The 8,804-nt window shown below is 41.0% G+C and overlaps 1 long non-coding RNA gene across 1 annotated transcript; it reads right to left on the reverse strand.

Moving 5' to 3' along the window:
• Positions 1 to 1,521: 1,521 nt before the first annotated feature.
• LOC136937119 (uncharacterized) lies at positions 1,522 to 5,118 on the reverse strand. The gene is made up of 6 exons (XR_010875220.1): positions 5,075 to 5,118; positions 4,680 to 4,712; positions 3,308 to 3,454; positions 3,172 to 3,210; positions 2,918 to 3,027; positions 1,522 to 2,686 (listed from the first exon to the last, which is right to left on the reverse strand). It is a non-coding gene; the product is annotated as an uncharacterized lncRNA (long non-coding RNA).
• Positions 5,119 to 8,804: the final 3,686 nt, after the last annotated feature.

An 8,804-nucleotide genomic window follows, 5' to 3' on the forward strand; every position in this document is an offset into this window, starting at 1 on the left:
AGTTTGACGGATGGATGACTTACAGTAAGTACAGGGACATTCTCCCCGAAGCAAGTAGGGTGAAGTGCCTTGCCCAAGGACACAACGTCATTTGGCACGGCTGGGAATCAAACTGGAAACCTTCAGATTACTAGCCCGACTCCCTCACCGCTCAGCCACCTGACTCCCTAGGGAGAGTACAGGGAGAAGAGCAGAGGGGAAAGGACGCAGCCCTGAGGAGATCTGGTGCTGATGGACCGGGAGTCAGAGACGTGTGTTCCCAGCTTAACACTCTGCTTCCTGTCAGACAGGAAGTCTGTGATCCACCTGCAGGTGGAATCAGGCACGTTCAGCTGGGAGAGCTTGTCCTGAAGCAGGGCGGGGATGATGGTGTTGAAGGCAGAGCTGAAGTCCACAAACAGGATCCTGGCGTAGGATGCTGGGGAGTCCAGGTGCTGTAGGGTGAAGTGGAGGGCCATGTTAACTGTGTCGTCCACAGACCTGTTAGCTCTGTAGGCAAACTGCAGGGGGTCCAGGAGGGGGTCTGTGATGGATTTGAGGTGTGCCAGCACCAGGCGCTCAAAATACTTCATTACCACAAAGGTCAGGGCGACGGGTCTGTAGTCAATATGTCCTGTTGGTCTTGGCTTTTTGGGCACAGGGATGATGGTGGATAACATCCTACCTGCCGAAATCCCCCCCCACTTTACGAGTAGCACGACATACTAATCGTGTAGGCTCTAAAGTGCAGCACAACATAACTTATATTTTGATGAAACATGAATTAAATAGCCTAATGACAGTTTCCTCAAAGCCTAAGACGAGGGAACCTAGGCTTGTAAAAATCGCCAACCTAGGCTTGTAAAAATCGCCTCGGTTCGTCAAACTACAACTAGCAATACGCTAGGAAGGCAGTGCGCGTTCACGCGTAGGGGAGTGGGATTCTGCGGGGGAGTGAGAATTCGGTCCAACACCGGCCGCCACTGGACCAGAGCCAAACAAATGTCCTGGTGCACGTAACTCTGTCAGGCTATCGCATTTTGTACTTCTGTCGATCAATTTCTTGTTAGTTACTGCATCCATTCAGCAACGAAGTGTAGTACTACCAACCCTTTCCGTTTTGAGTTAATGTAATGTGTTTTTGAGTTAATGTAATGTCGTTTCCCATTTGGGGGAGCGTGTCCTTGTATTGGGGGGAGGTGAGCAAGTCATCCGAGTTGACTCGTATTTGGAGGGGAGTGTTTTCATTTGGGGGATGCACTAATGTTCGTGGGTGTGATTTGCACTTCAGGGCCACCGTACTAAACCCCTTTGCTAATATAAATCCCTAATTTCACTGGATAACAATTCATACATTTATGTATTATTATGCAAAATATTTAATGAGTGAAAAAACTAAGGATGTCCCTTTCTTCATGAACTACCAGCATCAAATGATAATAATAATTATAGATATTATTATTTTTAGGGGTGCTGAGATGTAATTAAGGGGTGCTTGGCGACCCCTAAAAGGGTCTAAAATTGCCACTGAATTGTACCCTCTCTAGTGACATTAATAATTGCATTGCAGGTTAATATAAGGTGTGCGCCTACATTTTCTGCTTGTGCTCCTAAAATTTTCAGTCAGGGGCTACTGTGCTCCTAGTAAAAAAAGTTAGTCTGGAGCCCTGTAAACTGTACAAAAACTTACTGTGAAATCCGTATAAACTATACTAGTGTATGCCAGGAATAATAGCTGCACCTGCATGCACACACAGAAAACCACGATCCTTCTAAAAAATAACCAACTTAAAATGTTCTGATATATATATTTTTTAATAATACTAAAATGATAAGATTGAAATATTTGTTACAATCAATCAATGAAACATAATAATAAATATAGCTGCAAGCAGCAATGGCGGCAATGCCTGTTTCAAAATTGCAAAATGTTGTAAAATTGACATAATATAGTTACACTGGGATTAACCAGAAGACTTGAAACTGTAATTTCTGTCAGAATAAAAAAAAAAAAAGTTTATACCTTTGTCTAGATTAGAACCCACCACCCTTCACACATCAGCACTGCATCTCATCCTACTAAGCCATTCACACTTAAACATTTGATTGTTCAGTTTTTGTATCAGGAAATAAGACATTTCTCCAATGGCAAGCATTGTCAAATTTGGTTAAAGTTCGAACAACTGTAATTTAGTCCTGACGGAGGAATCCTAATAAAAAATATAATTTACGAATCTCCTATAATCCAATATGAACGCATGTTGCCAGTCATGCTTTTGTAAATAGCTGCGCCTTGGACACTTGTGACCTTTGGAGTGTTGTATGACCTCTGACCTTCTATAATGAGGTCACTGCTTCAGTCCCTTTCAAAGACAGTACAAGGATGGATGGACAAGTATGGATTTGAGTTCTTCATATCCCTAACACTAATATTTTCTCCAGAAGTGACATGCACACACTTTAGGGACAGTGCTGGATTAAACACCAAGATTTACCAAAATGTGTCCATCTCCCATTCACATTATAGCATCATGGGTTAAGATATTGTCCATTATGTACAGTCTAGCCATATCCACATACTCCTTATTACCAATACCACGATTAGTGCTGGAGGCTTGTATGAGAGAAGGAAGGATTAATCCATCTCCATCCGAGCCAGGGAATGAGATGCAATTAAAGAGGGGGATCTATCTCCATTGCCATTACTCTGAGAAGTGATCCAGATTGATAAGGCAGGAGAGATGGTGAGGACAATGTGAGGAATCAAAGACAAACACAACAGTTATAGAAAGCAATGGTTATAAAAGGAGAATACAGTGTTGACAACAACAACAACAATCTTTGAAAAGCAAGACAAAAAGTAAAAAGCACATTTTGGCTATTTATATTATATACTGTTTATATACTATTATAGCTAAAGGTATGATTCATTACTTACCATGTTGTTGCTGTGGTGGCGTATCCTCGTCATCAACTGAATGACCACAAAAATGAGGATGATGTTCAATAATATAGAGATGCCCAACAAGCTAAAGGAGGCCATCTCCCCTATGAGACACCGTATTTGATATTAGAGAACTCATACTGTGTGCTACCTGACCTATACAAGAGACTTGAGATATTCAACATCACAAATATGCTATTTAGAAAGAGGACACTCCTGAGGTCTATGTAGCAATAGTGTTCACTTACGTTGAGTATCAAAAATATATTCCGGTGGTTGTGGTGAACCTAAACCAGAGCAGATTCAATTAATTTAAAGTATTAAAACATACTTAATGTAACAATAGAGAAAACTTACTGTCGATGAGTAAAAAGGTTTACTGACTACGACTTGGTATTGGTGCAGTACGTGTTGGTAAAGCTGTTGACTTCTGAGTTTGACTTGGAGTTGTAGTCATTGCTGTAGTCATTGCTGTAGTCATTGCTGAAGCTGTTGCTTTTGATGTCTCATTACATTTAAGTTGATTGTGTTCTGAAAGTTAGTTTTTTGTTGTTGTTGTTGAATATTCAAAAATACGATCATAATGAATATGATGCAACAATACATAATGTCACCTTATGTTCATAAGTATAATCCACAAGTGTTTTTGCCATCCAAACACAAACACCTCTCAATTGTGTTCACCAATGCAAAATATATATAGGTGCAAGCAGCGATGCGAGTTCCTGCCCAGAATGGCAAAATATTATACAAATGTACATTGTAGAGGGTCAGAGTTCACTCTTGACAAAGGAAATGTAAAATCAAGTTTCACCCTGCAGCAGTCATCAAGCTTTGTACTACATACCTTGTTACAAATGCTACACTTTCACCCAGTGAGCCACTCCCACTTGTTAGAACATGTAACCGGACAGGCATTGAGTCACTGAAGAGGAAGGGGAATCCAATGTGCTGGCTGGATGAAGTGGCTTGCTGCATGATCTTATCTACAATGCACACGTTTGAACTAGGCTTTGCTCATTAACTCACTCGTGATTGAGCGGGCAAACCACTGATGCTAATGCACTTTACTGTGTTTGGGGAGGGGCCATGCTCAGTGCCTCCATTGGGTCATCGGGGCATGATTTCAGCCTCGCCCAAAATATCCTGAACACAGAAATTGGGTAAACGGTCTAACTCCACAATTCAGCGTTACTTGGTTCACAGTCTTTGTGACGTGTTTAAGCAATATATTTATAATGGGTTTAGAAACAAATCTCAGAATTTGCTTTACACTGACTAAGCATGGTAGGGGTAGTGTCATGGAATGGGCCCGTTTGACTTTGTTACATGTTACTATGTTTTGAGACAGACAAAATGAAAAGGGACATTCTGTACTTTTTCCTCATGTTAATCTTTAAATCAAATTTGTATATGCCTTGAACATTCAGTGGAAACTGCAATTTTAACCTGTCCCAATACTTAAGGAGGATACTATATTCTTCATTTTCACATCTATGTTAATTGAGGGTAAATTAGTACAGCAAACCTCTGTAGTATGGGCTTGATAATTTAATACTGGCTTGTTACCTTAGACCTCAATGAATTAATTGAGTTAACTAAGTATGTCATACTGTCCCAGAGTAATTCAGAGATGATCCACAGTTGAATTTCACAGAGAAACAACAAGCAGGTATAGCTCTTACATACAAGGGTATAACAAATGTATATGTGGCACTGATGTTAATCATGTCAAGATAGACAAACACACACTTACCATTATATACATTTTGGCAACCTCCATAAATATCTGTGAAGGGAAATATATTAGGAAAACTGTTTACACTATCATATATGATTATTTTACATTTTATTCACATCATATCCATCAGGAAAAGACACTTTAAAGAATAATTGTGAAAATGTGTGCATACATTTTCTACACACAAATACAGTTAGCACAAGTTTAGCTTTAATTTTAGGTATATTTACCCCAGCATCTTTTGTACATATTCAGCTTTTTATGCAATAAGTTAATTATTATTGCATCCAGTAATTCTTGATTACTGAACCACGACAGTATCATAAACAACCAGAATTGTAATATTGTGTATCATTTGGTCTTTGGTCAATTTAGCTGAAAGTATAGGATGGAACAAAGTTTTAAAATACCATTGCCGATCATGCCCATGAAGTCTTTTACAGTCATAAACAATGTCTCATTCAACCTGGGAAGCTTAGTCGTCTCACATGTCTAACATAAAGAAAAAGTATTTAGTATTCAGAATATTTAACAAGATATATAAATTGATATACACAAACAGACATTGAAATGAGCAAACCCATGGACCCAATGTACGTAAAGACACATGCAAATGAACACACACTCACACCCAATCAAGGGGGATTATGGACCTACCTTGGAGAGATTACAATTATCCAATAAATGATTAATTTTATAAACGTATTTTATTCTGTGTTTGCGGTCCAACAAAAAGTTGTGCAGTCTGCAAATGGCTTCTGTTTCGGCAGCTTTTTTATCCTACAAAGAACCAAATGACAATTATTTAACTTAGTATTACAAATTATATAGAAAACATTTCTTCTTTCAATGCATTAGGTTATGATATTAAACACTTACCTTGGTGGTGTTAAAACTCAAACGGAATAAAAAGTCTTTAGGCAGCTGTTCCTCCTCCAGCCAAAGAAGACATCAGTTTTACACAGTAGCTTTAAATTACAATATGAACATAAAAAGTAAGACAATCTCAAATTCAAAGTTCTTACAACTTCCTCAAGTCTGTCGCCACAATTATTAGTAGATTCTTGACATGGCAATAGCTGTAAAGGTAAGACAAACATTGTTTTAGAATGAAAGAAAGCAACTTTATTTCACTAATTTAGGGGGGTCAGATGGCTGAGCGGTTAGGTAGTCGGGCTAGTAATCAGAAGGTTGTTGGTTCGATTCCTGGCCGTGCCAAATGACGTTGTGTCCTTGGGCAAGGCACTTCATCCTACCTGCCTTGGGGAGAATGTCCCTGTACTTACTGTAAGTCGCTCTGGATAAGAGCGTCTGCTAAATGACTAAATGTAGATGTAAATTTAGCAGGTGAAAAAACAAATGCTTTTTGAAAATGAAAAGTGGGTCAATTAAAAATCACTCACTAAGAAGAATAAGAAGAAAAAGAAGGAGCTGGCTAAGATCCTCCATGACCTCTCGTCCATCATTCTGCTGTTGTTACCATCCGGGATTACACTAGTGTTGGGTGTAAAGCTGGATCAGACAAATGACATCTGAAAGAAAAACAATAGGGGCATGGCCACCATGCATAAGCATGCCAGTCTCTCATGACTCATGAAATTTGATCAGCGCTGTGCTGGTCACTCCACCTAATAGCTGCAGTTGATGCCATGAAAGTATGTCTTGAAAGCTACATCTGTTTTCATTCAACACGTGACTGTTATGACCTGACTACCCATTGGGGCCCTGAGTTTATTCAAGCACGATGGACATTTTTGTTAATTACGCTACGCCGACGACACGCAGCTGTACCTGTCGTTCCCCCCGACTGATCCGGGGATCTCAGCCAGAATCGAGGCCTGCCTCACAGACATCTCGGCCTGGATGACCAGCACCACCTCCAGCTGAACCTCGCCAAAACAGAACTTCTCATCATCACGGCCAAACTCTCCATTTCCCACGATCTCTCAATCACCCTGGGATCTGCGACGGTGACCCCCTCATCCTCTGCCAGGAACATCGGTGTTACCATGGATGACAAGCTCTTCCTCACAGCCCACATTGTTGCTGCAGTCTCCCGCATGTAGATTCACCCTCTACAACACATGTGTCAAACCAGAGAATGTCTAATAAATAGAGAGAAATACAGAACGCACTTTCCATGCCACTCAATCCAGTCAGAGGCTCAGAGCTAGTAATGCAACTCATGTCAAAGTGACGGCGCACTTGGGAGTCAGACTTTTCACCTGATGATGATAGCAAAGCAACTAGCTAACTGCTGCTGTGGACTTTTTTCAAGAGGATTTGGGGTATCTGATGGGCCGCCATGCCTTTTATCAACAAGTTGTTAGGAGTCAGGTCACCGCCGAACACCTGTTTCATAGTGTGTTTACTATCTGCGTAGCCTAATTCCACTGTGCGCTGCAACACATTGACCGACAACGCATCTGCTGCAATTGTGGCCCTCGGTGAAAATGAGTTTGACACCCCTGCTCTACAACATCCGGAAGATCAGGAGATACCTGTCTGAGCATTCCACCCTGCTGCTAGTCCAAGCACTTGTCCTCTCCAAGTTGGACTACTGCAACTCGCTTCTCGCCGGTCTCCCAGCATGCGCAACCCGCCCTCTCCAGAGGATTCAGAGCGCAGCAGCCCGACTGGTCTTCAACCTACCAAGACGCTCCCATGTTACCCCGCTCCTCACCCCGATTGTGGTGGGCCGGTCTGAGCAAAAATGCCAGGACCATTTTTTGGTCCCAGTCCAGCCCTGTCATTGACCTATGCACTTTTGTAAAGCTCTCTCATGGAAGTCGCTTTGGACAAAAGCGTCTGCTGAATGAATACATGTAAATTTAATTAGATGGTCAGAAATAACAAGAAAATGCACAGATTTCTGTGTAACTAATTGCCTATAGCCGATAAAGCTTGTCATGCGAACTCATGTCGGACATTGAAAATGATTCCACTATTAGTCTGGACTGTTCAGTGGGGACATTCATATTGCCACAAACGAGCAGCCTTCTTAGCTGAAACAAGTCGTTAACTCATAATTACAGTGTTAGCCTCCCGCCCAAAATAGGCACTTCTACATGCCCCATGACATAACTCTTAACACAATGCAATACATTCTAGATACAATTGCCTACCTTTCAAGGTGCAGTTAACGCTGTTTGACAGTATGTCAAGGCTACTTTCACTTTCAAGCCGACTTCCTCACGCACCGCTAGTTTCCTTTATACATGCTTTTGAATCTGTCGTCTAAATTAGGAAGTGTAGGCTACCCCAACACAGTAGTGATTGGCATTCCGGCTCTTTTTCGTGAGCCGGCTCGTATGGCTCACGAAATGGTTGTTCTTTGAATTAGTCAATTATTTTAAATACAATTAAAATTAATTATTTCATAATCATTTAGTTTTTATAGGCTGTATTATCTATTAAAAATAGAGTCGGCTCTTCAGATATGCGAGCCAGCTCCCGACGTTCACTTTCAAGAGCCGGCTCTTAGAGCCGGATCGTTCGCGAACGACCCATCACTACAACACAGGTTTAATGTGTTGTCAGAAGTGTGCAAGAGCAAACCATGTTTTCGAGCTCACCACGTCCAATTGTCGATCCCAACAAGGGCGTAGGTTTGGTCTCAGCTTTAGTAGGGACAATGCCCGGCACCCTGACCGGCATGCCCCTGAATGCCTTACTTAACAAAATGACTTAACCTTTTAAAGAGTGAGTTATTATTCCAAAACGGAAGCTAGTTTTAGTTAGCTTCCGTTACCTAGCAACCTAGCATAATACTCGTAGCAATGCTACTACCTGCTAGTGTTACTTGTTAGCCTCCTAATTGTACATTTTGAAGCCATACTATAGCGTTTGTCATATAGTTTTTGTCTATCGGAAAATAGTCGGTTGGAATGTTCAGAATCACATATGTGTGACTGAGCAGTACATGAAATGCATTTGTTTGTTCAGAAATTGTTATTTTTACATGTAGGTAAAAATGCCCCCCTGACTCAGGGGGGCATCCCCCGGAAGAAAATGTATTACATTTTTGCGTTAAATGCATGAATCTGGTGCATTTTGAGAGCAAAATTAAGAGGCTAGATCTATGTAGAATCTGTGCTCTTGTAAACAATGTCATGTTCTTTTAACCATAAAGACATTTTT

Source organism: Osmerus mordax, chromosome 3, assembly GCF_038355195.1.
Source record: "Osmerus mordax isolate fOsmMor3 chromosome 3, fOsmMor3.pri, whole genome shotgun sequence".
NCBI lineage: Eukaryota > Metazoa > Chordata > Actinopteri > Osmeriformes > Osmeridae > Osmerus > Osmerus mordax.